This window comes from Macaca mulatta, chromosome 13, assembly GCF_049350105.2.
Source record: "Macaca mulatta isolate MMU2019108-1 chromosome 13, T2T-MMU8v2.0, whole genome shotgun sequence".
NCBI lineage: Eukaryota > Metazoa > Chordata > Mammalia > Primates > Cercopithecidae > Macaca > Macaca mulatta.
The window spans coordinates 60,930,086-60,951,080 of record NC_133418.1 but is presented as its reverse complement, the minus strand read 5'-3'; the positions used below and the strand labels follow the sequence as shown (position 1 = coordinate 60,951,080).

Sequence of the window (20,995 nt, the reverse complement as noted above, 5' to 3'; positions counted from 1 at the left end):
GGTCTCGCTGACTTCAAGAATGAAGCCACGGACCTTCCTGGTGAGTGTCACAGCTCTTAAAGGTGGTATGGACGCCAAGAGGGAGCAGCAGCAAGATTTATTGTGAAGAGCAAAAGAACAAAGCTTCCAAAGGGTGGAAGGCGGCCCTAGCGGGTTGCTGCTGCTGGGGTGGCCAGCTTCTATTCCCTTATTTGTCCCTGCCCATGTTCCACTTCTGTCCTCTCAGAATGCCCTTTTTTCAATCCTCCTTGCAATTGGCTACTTTTAGACTCCAGCTGATTGGTGCATTTTACAGAACGCTGATTGGTGCGTTTTACAGAGCACTGATTGGTGCATTTTACAAACCTCTTGTAAGACAGGAAAGTTCCCCAAGTTCCCACTCTACTCAGGAAGTCCAGCTGGCTTCACCTCTCAATGACATGGTTGCTATCTTCCACCAACGCAAGTGATCCAAGAGAAAGAGCAAAGAGGAAGTCACATTGTATTTTAGGAGTCTTAGAAGTCACACATTGTCACTTATGCCCTATTTTATCTGTAAGAAGCAAACCATGCAGTCCATAAAGTCAAGCAGGGGAAAGCAAGTTCATAAAGTCAAGAGGAGGGTCAGTAAGCACCACCTCTTCAAGAAAGGTGTATCAAAGAATTTGTGGACACATCTTAACCACAACAAATAGCAAAGAATGTGCACATTGCCTCTCCTCTATTTTTTCTGAATGACTTAGCTTTAACCTCAAACTTGCATATTCTAACATCATCATTAAAGGTAGGCTGGGTGTGGTGGCTCACGCCTGTAGTCCCAGCACTTTGGAAGGCCAACGTGGGCGGATCACTTGAATACAGGAGTTCAAGACCAGCCTAAGCAATATTATGATACCCTGTCTCTTAAAAAAAAAAAAAAAAAAGATTTCTTATTCTCAGCATGCCCTATGGGAAGGAGGTCCCACTCACCAGCCTCAAGTAGTTCACCAAAATATTTCTTCTAACCCATATATACCAAATACCATTTACAGAATTTTCTCCATATAACAATATTTCCAGTGATATTTCAGTCTCATGATAAGGTTTACAGATGTCACAAGGTATAGTACTGTCCTAAAGAACTATCTTGCTGGATTTTTTCTAGCTGTGACTGAAGATAAAAAAAAATTGTGAAGAATTTTGGACTGAATTTCTTAAAGGAACATTTCCTATAGATGATGATTTTTTTTAATTGCATAGAATTCACAACATCTCACCTAAGAATTTTGCTGCATTGTACCTAGCCCGGAAAATGTATTAGGAAATTGTCTGTATTACTGTTAGTCTATTTAGTAGAGCTTTAAAAAAAAAAGACACACGGAGATGTATTATGTTTCTTCCACCAAAAGAGAAACAGCAAGAGTTCTGAAGAATTCTAATTCTTAGATTTCCTTAGGACATTTTAAACCAATTACTGGAAGTAACTTGGGACATTACTGTACACATATAGCTTGGGGCATTATTCAAATGCTACCCATCTGAAACACTGCACCTGTTCAAGGAGTGAACCCTTTTTACATTGTAATAATACAAAAAGTTCAAGGTTTTCATTTTGTAGTTAGTTCATTTATAGCATTTCTAGAGACCCTGACATTTCACAGGCCCAAACCTTGAAAGCTATATACAGAGTAACACAGACACCTCAAACAGGTGATCAGAGGAACACATGCCTGCCCACAAGCATTTGTTTTCAATCTATAGGTATTTATCATGAATAATCATTAAGCTGTTATGAAATTGACTCATGAGATTTCAGACATTTTCACTTTGACATTCATACTCTGGCAGAGATACCAACCCTAAAGGCAGACAACGCTGTTAAGTATGACCTGTGCATTTTAAACATACAAGGAAAAATCTATTTTAACACTGAAAAAAAATTTGATTATTGGATTTATTTCTTGCAATAAACATATGGAATACCCACTAAAACTGGTATGGTATTTCTTTAAGGCAGAATTTGTATAATGTAAACCCAAAAAGTATCATCTTACCATATTATATTGTTAAATAATACAGAACTAGCATACTCCAAATGTAGAAAATTTTGGCTCTCTACCTAAGTAACTTTGAGTAGTCAGTTACATAATTGGCCAGCATTTACCATCTGCTGTAACCCTTACCTCTTTATTTTTCTGGCTTTTTGGGGTACTTTTTAATGGCTGTTAATACAAAAATTATATAAAAATATAGAAAGCTATTAAATATCACATTTATTTATTGTTTCATTATTTTTACAAAACAGACACACACAACAATATGTTATTTCCTATTAACTTACCTATTTATTATTACTAAGGAGGCTACAACTAGGGCTGGCTCTCCTCAGTTTTACTCACCATGTATGAAATTCAGTGTTCTACTACATGTAGGGCATTTTCAGATATGTTTTGGGAATTTAAGTTACGGAACATGAAAACACACAATTTCAGTGTTTAGTTTTAGATATGTACTTAACATTACTGACAATTAAATGCCACGCTTTTATATTTAGTTTCACATTGTTCTTTCAATTATCTATTTCCATGTTTCTTCTATTACCAGAAAACTACATGTGATAGACTGAGAAAAAATGGCATTGAATTGAAATAGTTGCCTCTAGGGGGGACTTTTCATTTAAAACCAGGTTTATCCTAGATGATACTTCACTTGGTAATGTGCTTGTGACTATGAAATTTTATCAGGCTGAATTATTCCCTTCATATCTAGAGCAGGGGTGGCACCATACTTTACCCAGTACATTAAGGATAAGTGTTTTTTTCAGTTCCTATCCTAGGCTTTTTGAGGCATAAAAATGTCCTGAAGAACAAGTCAGAGACTCTTTTTTTTTTTTTTTTTTTTTTTTTTTGAGACAGAGCCTTGCTCTGTCGCCCAGGCTGGAGTGCAGTGGCGCTATCTCGGCTCACTGCAAGCTCCGCCTCTCAGGTTCACGCCATTCTCCTGCCTCAGCCTCCTGAGCAGCTGGGACTACAGGCGCCCCCATCACTCCAGGCTAATTTTTTTTTTGTATTTTTTAGTAGAGACGGGGTTTCACCGTGTTAGCCAAGATGGTCTCGATCTCCTGACCTTGTGATCCGCTCGCTTTGGCCTCCCAAAGTGTTGGGATTATAGGCCTGAGCCACCTCGCCCAACCCAAGCCAGACACTTTTATCCTAACTCCATGTATTTGTCCTTCTCCTAGCTGCAAGGTGGCCAGGTCCCACCTTTGCAAGATAATGTTGGTGAACAACTAGAATAACTCAGAAGGAATCAAGATCTCTCTTTCTACAACTCCCTCTCCCTCAGGCCTATCTCCTGATGGTCTGGATTTGTCATATTAAGAGTCCATGTTGGGTTGGGTGCTGTGGCTCACGACTGTAATCCCAGCACTTTGGGCGGCTGAGGCGAGCAGATCATGAGGTTAAGAGTTCAAGACCAGCCTGGCCAACATGGTGAAACCCCGTCTCTACTAAAAATATAAAAATTAGCCTGGCGTGGTGGCGGGCGCCTGTGATCCCAGTTACTCGGGAGGCTGAGGCAGGAGAATAGCTTGAAACCAGAAGGCGGAGGTTACAATGAGCCGAGATGGTGCCACTGCACTCCAGCCTGGGTGAAATAGCAAAACTCCATCTCAAAAAGAAAAAAAAAAAGAAAAAAGAAAAGGAAAGGAAAGAAAAAGAATCCATGCCAGGTTGTCTCTGGCTGAAGATAGGACAAAACAAAACTACTCATTTCATGTCAAATTTATGAAGTTTTATTCTCCCTTAAGAGAAAGAAAAGTGTCAGGGGCAATTTACAATTTAAATCAAGAAGTAGATGTACTTTTGATAAGCCTATTGCTTTCTACTGGGTTTTGAACCCATATGCTCAGTGAGTGTACCCACCCACTTAATCTCATTTAAGATCATGGAATTTCAGAACTGGAAGGAATCTTAGTGACTTCAACTAGGAAGTTAGAGGTCAAACTGTCACTTTTATTATTGATAAAACTGTTTGTGGAATGAGAGTTAGGGCTGAGGGCTAAATGAGCTAGCTAATGTTTCCTAACATACTCTGCCCTATCCCACTCACACTCTGTCCCCAAATCAGACCCCAGAACAGAAATTGAAACTGACTCAGTTTGGTCCAGAACTGAACGTTTATGTGCATATGATTTTTTTGATAGATTCACTCCACCGGGTTATGATCTGTAGATTAATGGCTGTCAGCCACCAGCCAGGTGGAATAAGAGGTCAGAGTGCTACTACTCTGGGGAAGTCCCTCCACATGAAAACAGAAGAGTAGGGAGAAGCACACCACCTCCCAACATTAGGAGGGGCAATGCCATAGGAATTCTGATGAATAAAATCCTCCATTTCATTTCAAAATCATTTGAGAGCAGTATAACAGGAATGTATCACAAATTATTAATACAGTACTTAGTATGAGATTTGGATGTTTGTTCCCTCCAAATCTCATGTTAAAATGTAATCCCCGGCTGGGTGCAGTGGCTCCCACCTGTAATCCCAGCATTTTGAAAGGCTGAGGCAAGCAGATTGCTTGAGTTCAGGCATTTGAGACCAACCGGGGCAACATGGCAAAACCCCATCTCTAAAAAATTACAAAAATTAGGCGTGGTGGTGAGCACCTGTAGTCCCAGGGCAGCCTGCGGTGAGAGAATCACTTGCACCCAGGAGGCGTAGGTGGCAGTGATTCAGGATTGTGCCACTGCACTCCAGCCTGGGCGACAGAGTGAGAGCCTGTCTCAAAAAAAGAGAAAAAGAAAAGGAAAATAAATGTAATCCCCATTGTTGGAGGAGGGGCCTAGAGGAAGGTGTTGGACCATAAGAGGGGATCCCTCATGAATGGCTTAGCGCCATTCTTGAGATAATGAGTGAGTTCTAGCTCTGAATTCACATGAGATCTGGTTGTTTAAAAGAGTGTGACACCTCCCCTGTCTCTCTCTGTTGCTCCCACTCTTGCCATGTGATGTGCTTGCTCTCTCTTTGCCTTACACCATGATTGGAAGCTTCTGGCCCTCACCAGAAGCAGATACTGGCACCATGCTTCTTGTATTCCTGCAGAACCATGAGCCAATCACACCTCTTTTCTTCAAAAATTACCCAGCCTCAGGTATTTCTTTATGGCAATGCAAGTGGAATAACATAAAACTCTATTCTTAATAAATAAATATAAAAGGCTTTTACTAATCTCTCACAAACATATTAGCAAAAAAAGTTAATAAATTTAAAACCATTATATGTTTTCCTCTCTCAAAATCTTATCACAACAATTTGTCTCACTTCTCAAATTGTGAATAATTTCAGCAATAAACTTATTTTGAAGGAAGGAATACGAAATATAAGACTGTAGTGTATGAAACAACTTGAAGATTAAAACTGAGTTTTGCTTGCAATTTAATTCTAATTTATAGTATTTTTAAAACCAAAAATTAAATTTGAGGAAGTGACATTATACTAGGTTGATGAAGTTTACAAATATCTTATGGAAGCCATCTGTCAGAAAACAATCAAACCAACAAAGGCAATAACAGATTAATATGATAGATATTCAATGTACTTACTGAATTATTACAAAGAGTGACTACATAAAATCTGGAGAAATTGAGCTCTTATCTCTGAACATTAAGACCTTTAATTCACTCAGGGCTCATCATTTCAAGAAAATAACTGAGGCCACAAGGTTGTAAGTTTATATGTTATGGTGTGTAATAGAAATGCTATTTAGGACAGGAATTTACTGAAATTAAACTGGCAGGAGACTGAAAAATTATTTAAGTTGCTCAAATTATAAAACAGAGAGAGCATTTTATCTGAGGTTCCTTAAAATTAATTCCTTCATGAGGAATATTTTTTCCTTAAATGAAAATTCTCATCGTATACCTTATTTAGACTATAGTCAGAATCCACACTACTCTACAACATTTGACTAATCTATTTAGTGTAGACAAAAAGTAATTCAAAAAACAAGCAATATACAAATAGCACCTAAAGACCTGGTGAACTGCAAACAGAAGTTGGTTTTATACTTCACTGGGCATCCTAATTACAGGTTCTATACTGCTTTGTTCTGCCCTCTTCTATTTTCCTCTGGATGATCTTGTCTACTCCATGACTTCAAATACCATCTTTTATGTTAATTACTTTCAGATATATACTCCAGCTATCCCCTCTGTCCTGCTGTGTTGACCTGTATTTATCTTTGTGATAGGACAACCTCTTCAAGTTTTCTAAAAAGATACAGGCATATAAACAAGTTTATAAAAGTGTTATAGATACTAGTATCAGTTCATACAAGGTTCTGTGAGTTTACAAAATAAGAAGACAGGAAAAGCTTCCTAGAGGAAATAATACTTCAGTAGATGTCTAGAGGAGGGAGTGACAGAAAGGGAGACAGACGACTGGCATTGGAGGGAAAAAGAACAGTGGGAGTCAAGTTTCTGAACCAGGAAGCAAGCTATAAAATAATTCCCTAAAATCTGGGCCTTATAGTACAGGGTGGGGGTAACCAGAAACCAGGCAAGTACCAAATCAGGGAAGGTCTCACACGTCATACTTGGGAATTCAAATTTATTCCATAATTTTTATACCTATTATGTAGCAATAGGGAAGCAAGCATTAAAGGGCTTTTTCAGCAAAGGAGAAACAGGATCAAATTTGGATATAACGTGGGGAAAAGCTTTTCTGTTTTAATCCCTACTGCTTTCTAAACAATATGGACTAAATTTGTTGTGCTGAGCCCTGAAGCAATTTGACTGTATATATTTGTGAGTGGAAGCCTAGAAAAGCTGGACTGCTGTGCTTTCCAGAGGGAGAAGGAATTTCCTAGGACAATTGTAGGAAAATGGGAGAAAAGTGAGAAAAAACAGCAAAACTGCCGAACGCAGAGGGCCCCTATATCTTCTATAAAATACTAACTCATAAACATTTTGAGTGGTTGGTTTTTTTTGGTTTGTTCGTTGGCAGAAACCAGGCTTCACTTCAAGATCGATCCCAGAGACAGTATTTGTGAAGTGGACCCCAAGGACAGAGAAGACTGTGAAAATGTGAGAAACACACCATAAGGTGGCTCCCCATGATCTTTGCCTCTTGGTGTTCACATCTCTGGTGTTCATACCTCTCTGAGTGTGGGCAGGACCTGTAACTTGTTTATAAATAATAAAATATGGCAAAGGTGATGGGATGTCACTCCCATAATTATATTGCCTGGTCTTGCTCACAGACTCACTCTAGTCTGATGAAGTAAGCAGCCAAGTTGGTCTGATGAAGTAAGCAGCCAAGTTGGAAAAGGCCACATGTAAGTAGCCTCTAGGAACTACAGGTGGTCTCTAGGTGCTAAGGGCATCCTCCGGCCAATAGCGCGAAAGAAGCTGGGGCTCTCAGCCTTACCAACACAAGGAAATGAAGTTTGCCAACAACCTGAGTGAACCTGGAAGTAGATTCTTTCCCAGTCAAGTTGCCAAATGAGAACACAGCCCTGTCCACACATTTTTTTTTTTTTTCAAATTTTATTTTAGAGTCAGGGAGTACATGTGCAGGTATGTTACCTGGGTATATTGCTTGACACTGAGGTTTGGGGTACGAAAGACCCTGTCACCCAGGTACTCAACATAGTACCCAATAGGCAGTTTTTCATTGCTTGTCCTCCACTCTCCCTCCCCTTTTGGAGTTCTCAGTGTCTATTGTTTTCATCTTTGTGTTCATGTGTACCCAATGTTTAGCTCCCACTTATAAGAACAAGCAGTATTTGATTTTCTTTTTGTTTTTGAGACAGGGTCTCACTCTGTCACCCAGGCTAGAGTGCAGTGGCCTAATCAAGGCTCACCGCAGCCTCGACCTCCCTGGGCTCAGGTGATCCTCCCACCTCAGTCTCCTGAGTAGCTGGAACTACAGGAGTACACCACCATGCCCAGCTAATTGTATTTTTTTTTTTTTGTAGAGGCAGGGTTTTGTCATGTTGCCCAAGCTGGTCTCAAACTCCTGGGCTCAAAAGATCCTCCTGCCTCGGCATCCCAAAGTGTTGGGATTACAGGCATGAGCCACCATGCCAGGCTGGTATTTGGCTGTCTCTTCCTGTGTTAATTTGCTTAGGATAATGGCCTCCAGCTCCGTCCATGTTGCTGCAAGGGACATGATTTTGTTCTTTTTTTATGGCACTGTTCTATAGTATATATATACCACATTTTCTTTATCCAGCCAGCTATTGATGGGCACCTAGATTGATTCCATGTCTTTGCTATTATGAATAGTGCTGTGATGAACATGTACTGCCGTGTCTTTTTGGTAGAACGATTTGTTTTCTTTTGAATATATACCCACTAACGGGATTGCTGGGTCATATGGTAGTTCTGTTTTCAATTCTTTGAGAAATCTTCAGACTGCTTTCCACAGTAGCTGAACTAATTTACATTCCCACCAACAGTGTATAAGCATTCCCTTTTCTCCACAGCCTCACCAACATCGGTTGGTTTTTTCCATTTTTTAATAATAGCCATTCTGCCTGTCCACACTTGGCAGCCTTGTGAGACCTTAAGCAGAAGACCCAGCTAAACTGTGCCTGTGACTCCTGACCCACAGAAACTCTGGAATAATAAATGGGTATTGTTTTAAACCTCTCTAAATTTGTGGTAATTTGTTACATGGTAATAGAGAACTAATATAAATATTTGCTCCCTCTGCAGTACCCCATCCCTCAAGTTTACAGATATTCCATAATCTATGTCCCCTATCTAACTTCTGGGTTATGTAAGTTTTAGAAAAAAAATCACTTTATTTTTTTTTAGACAGAGTCTCATTCTGGTGCCCAAGCTGGAGTGCAGTGGTGCAGTGGGCTCAAGTGATTCTCCTACATCAGCCTCCTGATTAGCTGGGACTACAGGCACACAACACCACACTTGGCTAATTAAAAAAAAAAAAAAAAAATTTGTAGATATGAGGTCTCACTATATTGCCCAGGTTGGTCTTGAACTCCTGGGCGCAAGTGATCCTCCCACCTTAGCCTCCCAAGGTGTTGGGATTACAAGCACGAGTCATCATGCCCAGCCAAAAATCACTTGGCAGTTTGAGAAAGAATGGATTCAAGAGGCAGGAAATAATGGCAATAGCCCAGGTGAGAAATGGTGAAGGCCTAAACCAGAAAAATAGCAGTGCCATTTAAGAAGTTAGGAAATAAAGGAGAAGCACAGGTTTCATGAGAAGTATTAATATACCGAGTCTATTTGAGACACGATAATTTGAAGTGTCTAGAGGTCCTCCAGGTGAAGATGTCTACTAAGCTTCAGTACTAACTTTGTAAGATGCTAGTTCTGATCTGGAAAAACTCACATTTCCCTGCTCACAATCTGACAGTAAGCTGCCCTTTCAGTCCTCATCATGTGTTCTACACTTCACAGAGCTACTTGGTGCTCCACAAACAGGGCATGCCTATGCACAAGTCCATATCTTGGCTCATGCTGTTCACTTTGAATGAAATGCAATCCCCTCTCATCAAATTTATAAAAATCCTACTCACCTTTTAAAAATGTCGATATGCTCTGTTAGAATGTGGGCTCCCTTGAGGGCAGGGCACTTTGTTTTGCCCACAGATGTCTCAAAAACCTGGAATATAATAGGTACTCGATAAATATTTATTGAATGAATGGATAAATGTCTTATATAAAGCCATTCCTTATTCTCTCTCCAGTCACAGAATAAATACTAATGTATTCCATATCATAGATATAAACATTTGCTGATAACTAGTAGTACAACTAAGAACTTCTGTTTCTGAACAAATGAGGAAAAGAAAATACAAATTTGATAGGAAAGATAATGAAGGGGTGGATGTATACCTGAACATTAGCTCTGTTTAAGAGTATGGATCACTTAACATATAGTTACCCAACACCTAGTATATAGAATATGTGACTAGTTACGCAAAAGTCATTCCCAACCCCTTTTTCCTTGCCTCCCTCTAATTAAGAGGTGAAAGTAAACAATTATTTTCCCAGCCTCCTTTATAGCTAGAGATAGTCATGTGACACATTTTGGTCAATGAAATGCAAGGGGAAATCTACTCAATGAATGATTTGAAAAAAAAAAAATGTCTTCCCTGGTCTGGAAAAAAAAAAAAAAAGGAGAAAGATCTGTCTAGTCATATCTCCTGCTTCCTACGTTTGAAAATTTTGGTGCTTGGAGCTTTTGCATCTATCTTGTGACTATGAAGAGAAGGCAAAAGAAATCACAGAGATACCAATCCAGAGCCCTCACATTAAGCCACTAAACTGATGCCAGAAGGCACCTAACTTTTGTTGTTAGACAAACTTCTCTAGTTTCAGATCTATTAGTCTGTTATTCTGTTACTTACAGTTGAAAATATTCCTGAACTAGTGGAAGATATCTTAGAAATCCTGGCTAATAATATTATCTGGTTAATAATGCCACACATGAAATGACTTTAAAATGCCTATTTGATTTTAAATTGTGTTTTTGAAAATAGCACTATGTGCCTTTAAATATATTTATCATAAGTTACACTATCTAGCATGTGGCTGTGTTATCATAGTCTTCACTGTCTTTTCTGTTACACCTCATCCTGTGAATAATTGTGTCAAAAATGAAGAAAACATGGTTTCAATAGGACATGTTTGTCAACTCTGATTTCAGAGGTAGAACTATTACAACCAAAAGGGAAATAAAAGGAACAGAATAAAGTAAAATGGAAATCAGGATTAGTTGAAACTTCCAAATTTATTTACCCAAAAGTTTCAAAGTAATTCTATTCCAAATAATGAAGCTGTATCTATACTTTGCTAACACAGGTAAATAAGATTTTCGATTTATAGACATTGCAAAAGATTGGATTGGTAATGACAAAGCACATTACATAATTCTGTGCCCATTAAAAAAAAACTCCAAACCATTTACAGGACCACGTTTTAAAGCTGTCGAAAAAGTATAATGAGAACTCTACTTTTCTCTGTTAGATTTGCCAAGTGTCAAAAGGGACTGAGAAGTGTTTTAAATTGCTTTTATAAATGAGTAGTGAAGCCACTCACCAGTTCCTAGAATTTTGAACAAAGGGAACAAATATTCAATAAGAAACCACCAGCGTAATAAATAATAATCATAGAGACTTTCTAGTGGATTAAAAAAAGGAATCATTCATTAAACCTATTTCTAAAAATTTCATTAGCTGGAATTGTTCTACATTAGTGGAATTACTCTACTAAGAAATAAGATACTCTCTTCCTTATTTTTTATTAACAGGTACTATTTAGTCAGGAAACACCTGTAAGATTAAGAAAGCACTGAGCTGGGCCTAGAGTTGTGAGATACACAAATAAATGAGACCGAATTCCTGCTCTCTAAGAAGATTTCATTGCAAAGTGAGATTCAGACACATACTCTTAAATATAGCCAGAAAGCCTCTAAACCACATACCAGTAGTATTTAGGTCTATCAGAATCTAAGGGTGGAAGGGCAGCCCAGATGAATGGCTTTATTTGGTTGTTTATTAAGGAGCTGCATTTAAATTCCAAAACAGTGGAAGGTCAGTATTAGTCATTTCCATATGAGATAAATGTATCAAATTTAGCCTAGGTCATAGTTGCAAGCACTAATAAAGTATCATAACAAAACAGAAGACACAATGGAGTCAAATTGTCTTTGTTTTTTGTTGCTGTTGTTTGTTTTTTGCTTTTTTTTTTCCGCTTTAATCAGGTACTCCTGATATTTCAAGGAGTTAAAGCCACTGCCTCATGGAACTTGTTCATTTCTTGATGGTATCTTGAGAAACAAAAATGAAGATAGTAGAATTCCATATCTTATCTCTTGGCATTATTATGTTTTCAGTTGTACAAAATATCTAAATCAGATGTATACGGGTTGAACAATTCTTACAGAAATTCCTGCCAAAATTAAAAATATTATGGGTAATTATCACTAAAAAGAAAATTAATCACAGTTTATATTAAGATAATTAAAACTGGAATTCAAAAACTGTGAGGCTGAAAACAAATCTACAAAAAGCCTGGTATGGTATGACTCATAGCAGCTTTATTCATAATAACAACAAAAAAGAAATACTTCAGATGTATATTATTAGGTGACTTGACAAACTGTGATATTATAGTAGGTTAAATAGTGACCCCCTAAAAGAGTCCACCCAGAAACTGTGAATGTGCCCTTATTTGGGAAAAGGATTTTTGCAGATGTAATTAAGGATCTTGAGATGAGATCAACGACACTGTCCATATGAGGGACAGAAGATAAGAAAGACACAGAGACACAGGGAGGAAGGCCATATGAAGACAGAGGCAGAGATTGGAGTTATGCTGCCACAAACCAAGGCATATCTGGAGCCACCAGAAGCTGGAAGAAGCAAGGCAGGATTATCCCCTAGAGTCTTCAGAGGGAGCACAGCTCTGCCAATACCCTGATTTTGGGCTTCTGGCCTCCAGAGCTATGAGAGAATAACCTTTTGTTGTTTTAAGCCACCACGTTTGTAGTCATTTGTTAAGGCAGCCCTAGGAAACTAATACAGGGATATTCATAAAACCGTGGTATATTCATAAAATGGAATGCTATTCAGTAATAAAAGGAATGAACTACTGACACCCTCAGCAACATGGATGACTCTCACAAATAAGTTGAGTGAAAGAAGCCATACACTCAGACATGCACTGTGTAATTTTATTTATATGAAGTTCAAGAACAGGCTAAATTATTCTATGAGATAGAAATCAGAACAGTGGTTAACCTCTGGGGGCAGGGGTAAGGACTGATGCGAAAGGGGCACGAAGGAAATTTCTGGGGCAATGGAAATACTCTATATCTTGATTAGGACGGTGGGGTTACACAGGTGAATAGTTTGTCAAAAACTCATCAGACACTGCACTCAAGAGCTGTTACTTTTTTTTTTTTTTTTTTTTTTTTTGAGTCACAGTCTCTCTCTGTCACCCAGGCTAAAGTGCAATGGTGTAATCTTGGCTTACTGCAACCTCCGCTTCCTAGGTTCAAGCAATTCTCCTGCCTCAGCCTCCTGAGTAGCTGGGATTACAGGTGCCCACCACCACACCCAGCTAATTGTTGTCTTTTTAGTAGAGACGGAGTTTTGCCATGTTGACCAGGCTGGTCTCGAACTCCTGACCTCATGATCCGCCCACCTTGGCCTCCCAAAGTGCTGGGATTACAGGAGTGAGCCACTGCACCCAGCCGAGCTGCTACATTTTATTGAGTGTAAATTAGATCTTAATTTTTAAAAACTAAGGAATAAACCAAAACAACAAAAAACAGCAATGAGGACTGAAATTATACATTAAGGCAGGGGTTGGCAAACTACAGTCCAGGGGTTAAATCTTGCCTGCCACCAATAAAATTTTATTGGAACACAGCCAGACCCAATCATTTACATATTGTCTATGGCTGCTTTCACCCTACAAAGGCAGAGTTCAGTAGCTGTGACAGAGACCATACAGTCCGCAAAGCTGAAAATATTTAGTATCTGTCCCTTTACAAAAAAAAGTTTGCAAACCTCTCTACTAAAGTTATAGTCTGTAAGATGACAGCAAGAGGGGGGAAAATTATAGTCTGTAACTACATTTATAACTATGGAAGCCTCTTCTTGCTCTAACATTCTGTGATTCTCATTATATTTAATGGTATGAATCAGAGATGTCTGTTAAGACACTTGAAATGTCTTTACCCTAGGGCACTTAGGTGAGATTTTGAGCTAAATCTTACAATTCTTAGTTATTCCATTTATTTTTCTTCCACTTGCCATTTTTAGCAAAATTAATAGTTCACTATTGTACTATCAAAAGTCGTCACATTTTATCCATAAATGCATTAACTTATATGGCCTCATCTGTGAGATATGCTAGGCACATAATAGTTCATTACAGAGTAATGAAAGAGAATTGGCAACCAATGGGGCCAGGGCTGGCAGAACCAACTAGCAGCCTAAGCAATCCCAAGGCACTATGCAGAGCATAATAAGGGACTAGCACACTTGATTGTATTCTTGCAGACGTAATTATCAAAAGGGTCTAAGCTGATGGTCTAGGGACTCTGGTGTAGGAGTAACTGAACTTAGAAAGTCAAAGCTATCAGCCAGAAAGGGCTTTCCATTGCCTTTAGAATAAAAACCACAATCCTTAAAATGGTCACCAATGCCTTGAATAATATGGTCGCTGTCTACCACCAGTCTTTCTTCTTCCTCTCTTTTGACAACAACTTTTAACAGGAGGCACATGATCAGTGTTGGCCTCCAGAAAAATTACTCTGCCAGCCATCAGAGAGAGCCTGGAGATGAGGAGAACAGTTAGGGGTCACTGGGATAATTTAATTAATAAAAAAACATATACTGAATGCTTGAATTAGAAGAGTGACAGTGGGAATGAAGAAATGAATTCCAGGATAAAGAAAATGTTTATGACCCACTGAATGCAACACAACATAGCAATGAAAATGATCTATGGCTACATACAACACAGATGCATTCACAAACATTATATTGAGCAAGAGAAGCAGGATACAAAAGAATATAAACAGTATGATTCCTTTCAAAAGTGCAAAACAGGGTGAAAAAACCACCAAACTATATTGTTTGAGAATCCTTATAGAGGTGATTTAGTAAGAAAAAGTGATTAAACAATTATCACAAGGGTCAAATTAATGGTTACTTCCAGGAGGAAGAGAAAGGCATACAGGAGCTTCTGGGGCTACAATGTTCTATTTCACCCTAAGTGGTGGCGATTATATGGGTGCTGGCTGTGTAACAATAACAAATACAAATATATATAAACAAAAATGTCTCTTGACATATATTTACCATAAATAGATGTATACACATATATATATATATAATATACACACACAGATATATGCACTCTTATGTATGTTTCCTCCATTATCACAGTTTAAATCAAGGTTTTAAAAAGGATTATACAGCAACAGCTGAGGTACACTTAATTACAACTTAATTAGGTATGGAGGGCAAAGCCAAGGATTTGGAATCAGCTCTGGGTTCAAATCTTTATTATTTATTAGCAGTGTGACTTTGAACAAGTTATGTAACCTCTCTAAGCCTCAATTTTTATCAGGGGAACTAACAGGGCTGTTATTAGGATTAAAATTTTGACCTGTCTTTGATTATTTTTCTGTGACCTTTTCTGATTGATCAGCTGAGGGATCTCCCTCAAGTTACTAAAGTTATTACCTACATTGTAATTTCCTGTGCTTTATTAATGGCTGTGAGCACCTCAGCACCTTTACAGGTCAGGTGGCTTGGGTTTGTCTAATATTCATAAACCAGCAGGTGGAGGATATTAAGCTTTCTGCTCTGCAAGCCCAGTGGTTCTCAAACATGAGGGTCTATCACAATCTCCTGGATGACTTGTATTAAAATACAGCTTGCTGGGACCCACTTTTGGAGTTTCTAATTCATAGACCTGCAGTAAGACATGAGAATTAGAATTTATTTAACAAGTTCTAGTAAGTTCCCAGGTGATACTGTTGCTTCTGGTCCAGGCACAGTATTTCTAGAATCTCTATTCTAGTACAATATCAGAAAAGTTGGTAAACTGGTCCCCTTCACTTAAAAGAGAGAGGAAGGAGCTTCTTTGCTCTCAGGCTCTCCAACTACAAAGGAGACAGTTTTCACAGACAGTTGGAAAGAGAGTGACTCCATCTACCTATGCAGGCCCCCTTTTCCTCTTAGACAGGGGTCAGCCTTCCTGAGCTACAGACTTCATATGTCCCCCATTTGCCCCCTCCTATGAGAGCTCACAGATGTCCTCAGAAGCATGGATTACTTCCAAGGGACTCTGGCGGTTGCTTTTAGTCCCTGAGTTGCTCCAGTAAGGAATTGTGGGAAGAGAGAGATCAGGAACACGTGTTCATTTTCTTCCCAAAAACTACTTCTGTGAGAATTAAGGGAGATAAAAACATAACATCTGGGACATTGAGTACTTAATAAATGTTAGCCGTCATTGTTATGACTTCAACTTTTTTGAAGTGGCTGTTTGCATCATAACAGAAACAGTATGTGAGATGAACAGGTTTGTCAGGAAAATGAATAGTTTAGTTAGGAACATTTTAATGTTTACAAATTTTATATTTATTTTCATATTTATGAATTTTTATATCATGGCTCTAAGGTTAAACTTGGGGGATTTTATAAAACAGACTTGATTAGTAATCTGAGAGACATAGGAGACAACAGAAAGCTTGTGGAGCTTCTCTTGGGAAATAGTGATGCAACCCGGTTTGAGACCTAACTAGCTAGAGGGTAACACAAATGCTAGCAGCTGGCTGGCTCATAGAGACTCGTTTTTGAGAGCAGGCAGTAAGCACATGTTAAGCTTGTGATGTGCTTTGGCAGAAAGTCTTGACAAACCTGTCTCATTCTTTAAACACATGGTTCCAAAGTTGCTAAGCAAAGTTCAGTCTGAACCTTGACTTTGTCTCCCTTAGAAGTGGGGGCTTGTATATTTTGCAATGCCTCATTAAATATTTTAGCATTTTGGTCTCTGCAAAAAATAGTTGGTGGTTTTTTTGGGGACAATCTTAATATTCGTATCTTAGTTATCCATTCCAATATTATTTCTATGCTTTATACACTTTCAAATTACTCTGAGGCATCTACATAAGTTCTAGGAATTACACAAACCTTAAAGTAAAAAAGAAAAAAACAAACAAAAATTCCATATAAATTTAACTTAAATTTATTAAAAACTATAATATGTATACTTATTTATATAACTTCAGCAACCACTTTGTGGCTTGTTTTTTAAAGCCAAATTATGAGCCTATAGCTTCAGAAAATCTACATAGCCAATATTCTTAGAAGTGAAAATGCAATTATAAATTCATTCCACATGATTCAGTTACATTTAAATCAACAAGTGAGTAGTAGGTACTGGAGACACAGACATGAATAAATGATGATGTCCTTGTCCTTGAGGAGTTCAAAGTTCTTCTGACCATGTGTTTGATTATTTGTTTCCATGTCTCTCTCACCCACTAGACTATGATTGGTCTAGTCTCTAGAGGAGGAGATGACTGACTCTGCCAGGGAGTCTGAACTTGGAGGTGTCATTGAGAAGGTGAACTCTGAGTTGGCTCTTGAAGGATACTAAGATTTGGGGTGAGGAGGTAGGGAGAGAAGGACCGGACAATCTAAATGGAAATAACAGAATAAGTGCAAAAGCATTGACATGGAAAATAATTGTTAAGATTTACAAGTATCTCTGTGTGGCTACAGCTCCTGTGTTTCTTTGAGAGTAGTACAAATGAGGAGGGTAGAGTTAGGTGAGACGAGATGGTGAAAGGTTCTTTTTCTCTTCTAAGGAGTTTTGATTTTACCTGTAGGTGGCTGGGAGACGTGGAAGCTTTGTAAGCAGCAGAGTGACAATATCAGATTTGTGTTTTGACAACAACTTCAGGGTCAACAGTACAGAGAGTGGACCATGGTGAACTACCTCAGACAAAAAGTCTAGTTAGGATGTGGTCACAACAGGCTGTCTATTGCTGTTTCCAATGTTTGACTCAATATTAATCTCAAATTCTATTTTAAAATTGTTACATAAAATCAAAACAGTCAGGGAAAATGAGCTAAAACTATGGGCCCAACTCAAAGGCTTAAAGCTCAAAATTGAGGATATCAAAGGATTTCAGAAAAAAATACACACACAAACGCACACTTAAGGTATGAAGTTAAGTAGTAAGGACAGGTTTTCAGCACCTTTTCAGTCACTCAACTAATTAACATAAGACTAAAATATGAGCCACCTTTGTGTGAGGGAAGAGGAATTATGATTGCTGAGATAAACTGTGAAACAATTCAATATTTTATTAAAGAAAGTAGAAAAGAGATGGGGTTTGTGAATCAATCAATCTGAACTTCAAAGGGAAAATATGGGGAATAATACTAATAGTTATTCCCTGTTTTTTAAAATTATCCAATTTTTTATTCTCTGTTTTAAAAATTATTATATAAAATGACTGTTTTTATTTTATGTAACAATTTTAAAATACAATTTGAGAGTAATATTGAGTCAAACATCGGAAACAGCAATAGACGGCCTGTTGTGACCACATCCTAACTAGACTTTTTGTCTGAGGTAGTTCACCATGGTCCACTCTCTGTACTGTTGACACTGAAGTTGTTGTCAAAACACAAAGCACCGGCCAATATGCTACTTATTTATTATGACATAATTAAAAGAAATTAGAGTTCGTAGAATTTTTATATTAAAATTCAGCTTTGGAGATTTATTTTAAAACTTTGAAAGTATCAGTTTGCACACACTAAATTTGGATTTTACTTTATTATATTAATAACATATAACTCACCGATTTGAAAAAGTCAAATAGTAATTAAAAGTAGCTCTTATTTTTTACACAGATCCCTAATAACATATAACTCACAGATTTGAAAAAGTCAAATAGTAATTAAAAGTAGCTCTTATTTTTTACACAGATCCCAAAATACGAGTGATAGAGAAAATTATTCAGTCAGCTGGGCACAGTGGCTCACACCTGCAATCCCAGCACTTTGGGAGTCCAAGGTGGGAGGACTGCTTGTGGCCAGGAGTTTGTGACCAGCCTGGGCAACATAGCAAGACCCTGTCTCTAAAAGAAAATTTTTAATTAGCTGGGTGTGGTGGCATGCAGCAGCAGTCTTAGCTACTCAGGAGACTGAAGTGAGAGGATTGCTTGAGCCAACTCACTTCAGCTTGGGCAAAAAATGAGACCCTGTCTCTAAATATATATATATTTAGAATATATACATTTATTTGATATATATATTTAGAATATATACATTTATTTAATATATATATTTAGAATATATATTTATTTGATATACATATTTGGTATATATATTCATTTATTTGATCGGATCTGCTTCTGTTATCATTAACCTATCTTGGTGTCTGTAAAAACACAAAACAACCATTGACAAATTTAATTAAATCTTTGAAAAAATGGCACAACAAATAACTCATCAGAAAAACTCTGATACCAAGTTTTTTGTTTTAAACATTGAACCAAATCCCAAATCTCATTTAAAATGTATTTTTTTATCACTTCCATTTTGTAAAATTTCATTTTGTAAAATTTCAAAAGTACTTTCCTGTTTGTAAATTATACCTCAATTTAAAAAATTTCATTTAGGAACAAAAAGTTTCACCCTAAAAAAAAAAAAAAAAAAAAAAAAAAAACTTTGGCCAGGCGCAGTGGCTCACACCTGTAATCCCAGCACTTTGGGAGGCCAAGGTGGGCAGATCATGAGGTCAGGTGTTCGAGACCAGCCTGGTCAATGTGGTGAAACCCCGTATCTACTAAAAATACAAAAAGTAGCCAAGCGTGGTTGCGCATGCCTGTAGTCCCAGCTACTCAGGAGGCTGAGGCAGAAGAATTGCTTGAACCCGGGAGGCGCAGGTTGTAGTGAGCCGAGATTGCGCCACTGTACTCCAGCCTGGATAACAGAGCAAGACTCTGTCTCAAAAACGAAAACAAACAAACAAAAAAACTTTTCCAACCTACATAAAAGATAGAGGATAGTACAATGAACACTACAATCACTAGAGTAACATTTTATGGTTTGTTTTCTCTCTCTCTCTCTTTTTCCAGAACCAACTGAAATTAAGTTGCAAACATCATAGACATCATCACACTTTCTCCCTAAATACACCAGTAACCTTTAAGGGATATTTTGATAACCAAATTTTGTTATACTCAATTGAATCTTTCAAGAGCCACCATGAAACAAAGAAACAGATAAATGTGAACTGTAGAACGGATACAGTGAAATAAAGACTTCATTATATTTGGTCAAAAATGATGCTGGAAAAAGCACAACAAAATAGTGGGAAATGGGCTGGGCATGGTGGTACATGCCTGGTAATCTCAGCACTTTGGGAGGCTAAGGCAGGAGGTTGCTTGAGCCCAGGGGTTTGAGACCAGCCTGAGCATCATAGGGAGACCCCCGTTGATATTGTTTGGCTCTGTGTCCCCACTCAAATCTCATCTTGAATTGTAATCCCCATAATTCTCACACGTCAAGGGAGGGAACTGGTGAGAGGTGACTGGATCACAGCGTAGTTTCCCCCATGCTGTTCTCATTATAGTGAATTTTCATGAGATCTGATGGTTTTATAAGTGTTTGACAGTTCTTCCTTCACATCTTCTCTCTCTCCTGCCACCATGTAAGACATGCCTGCTTCCTCTTCTACCATGATTTTAAGTTTCCTGACGACTCCCCAGCCATGTGGAACTATGAATCAATTAAACTTCTTTTCTTTATAAATTATCCAATCTCAGGCAGTTCTTTATAGTATAAAAATGCACTAATGCACCTAACTCTACAAAAAAATAATTAGCCAGGCATGGTGGCCCGTACCCATGGTCCCAGCTACTTGGGAGGCTGAAGTGGGCTGCTGTAAGCTGTGATCACGCCACTGCACTCCAGCCTGGACAACATAGCGAACATGTCTCAAAAAAAAAAAAAAAAAAAAAAAAGGGCAGGAAAAGGAAGGGTTGTTCAATAAAATGCCAGGATAATTAGCCTTTTTTTAAAAGAATCAATCAAACTTTTATCTTATACTGTATGCCAAATTAAAATAGATTATAAATTATAGGTTAAAAAATCTTAAATCTGGCCGGGCGCGGTGGCTCAAGCCTGTAATCCCAGCACTTTGGGAGGCCGAGATGGGCGGATCACGAGGTCAGGAGATCGAGACCATCCTGGCTAACACGGTGAAACCCCGTCTCTACTAAGAAATACAAAAAAAAAATAGCCGGGCGAGGTGGCAGCGCCTGTAGTCCCAGCTACTCGGGAGGCTGAGGCAGGAGAATGGCGTGAACCCGGGAGGCGGAGCTTGCAGTGAGCTGAGATCCAGCCATTGCACTCCAGCCTGGGCTACAGAGCGAGACTCCGTCTCAAAAAAAAAAAAAAAAAAAAAAAAAAAAAAAAAATCGTAAATCTTACCATTAAAGAGAAAATAATAGTTTGG

General features: G+C 38.2%; 1 long non-coding RNA gene across 4 annotated transcripts in view; it reads right to left on the bottom strand.

The window, feature by feature from the left end:
* LOC106992985 (uncharacterized) overlaps positions 1-20,995 on the bottom strand; it is a 143,969-nt gene that overhangs the window by 100,630 nt on the left and 22,344 nt on the right. For all 4 annotated transcript variants that reach the window (XR_013402760.1, XR_013402763.1, XR_013402761.1 and 1 more), the window contains exon 2: positions 9,508-9,593. This is a non-coding gene — a long non-coding RNA (uncharacterized LOC106992985). The remainder of the gene's footprint in view (positions 1-9,507; positions 9,594-20,995) is intronic.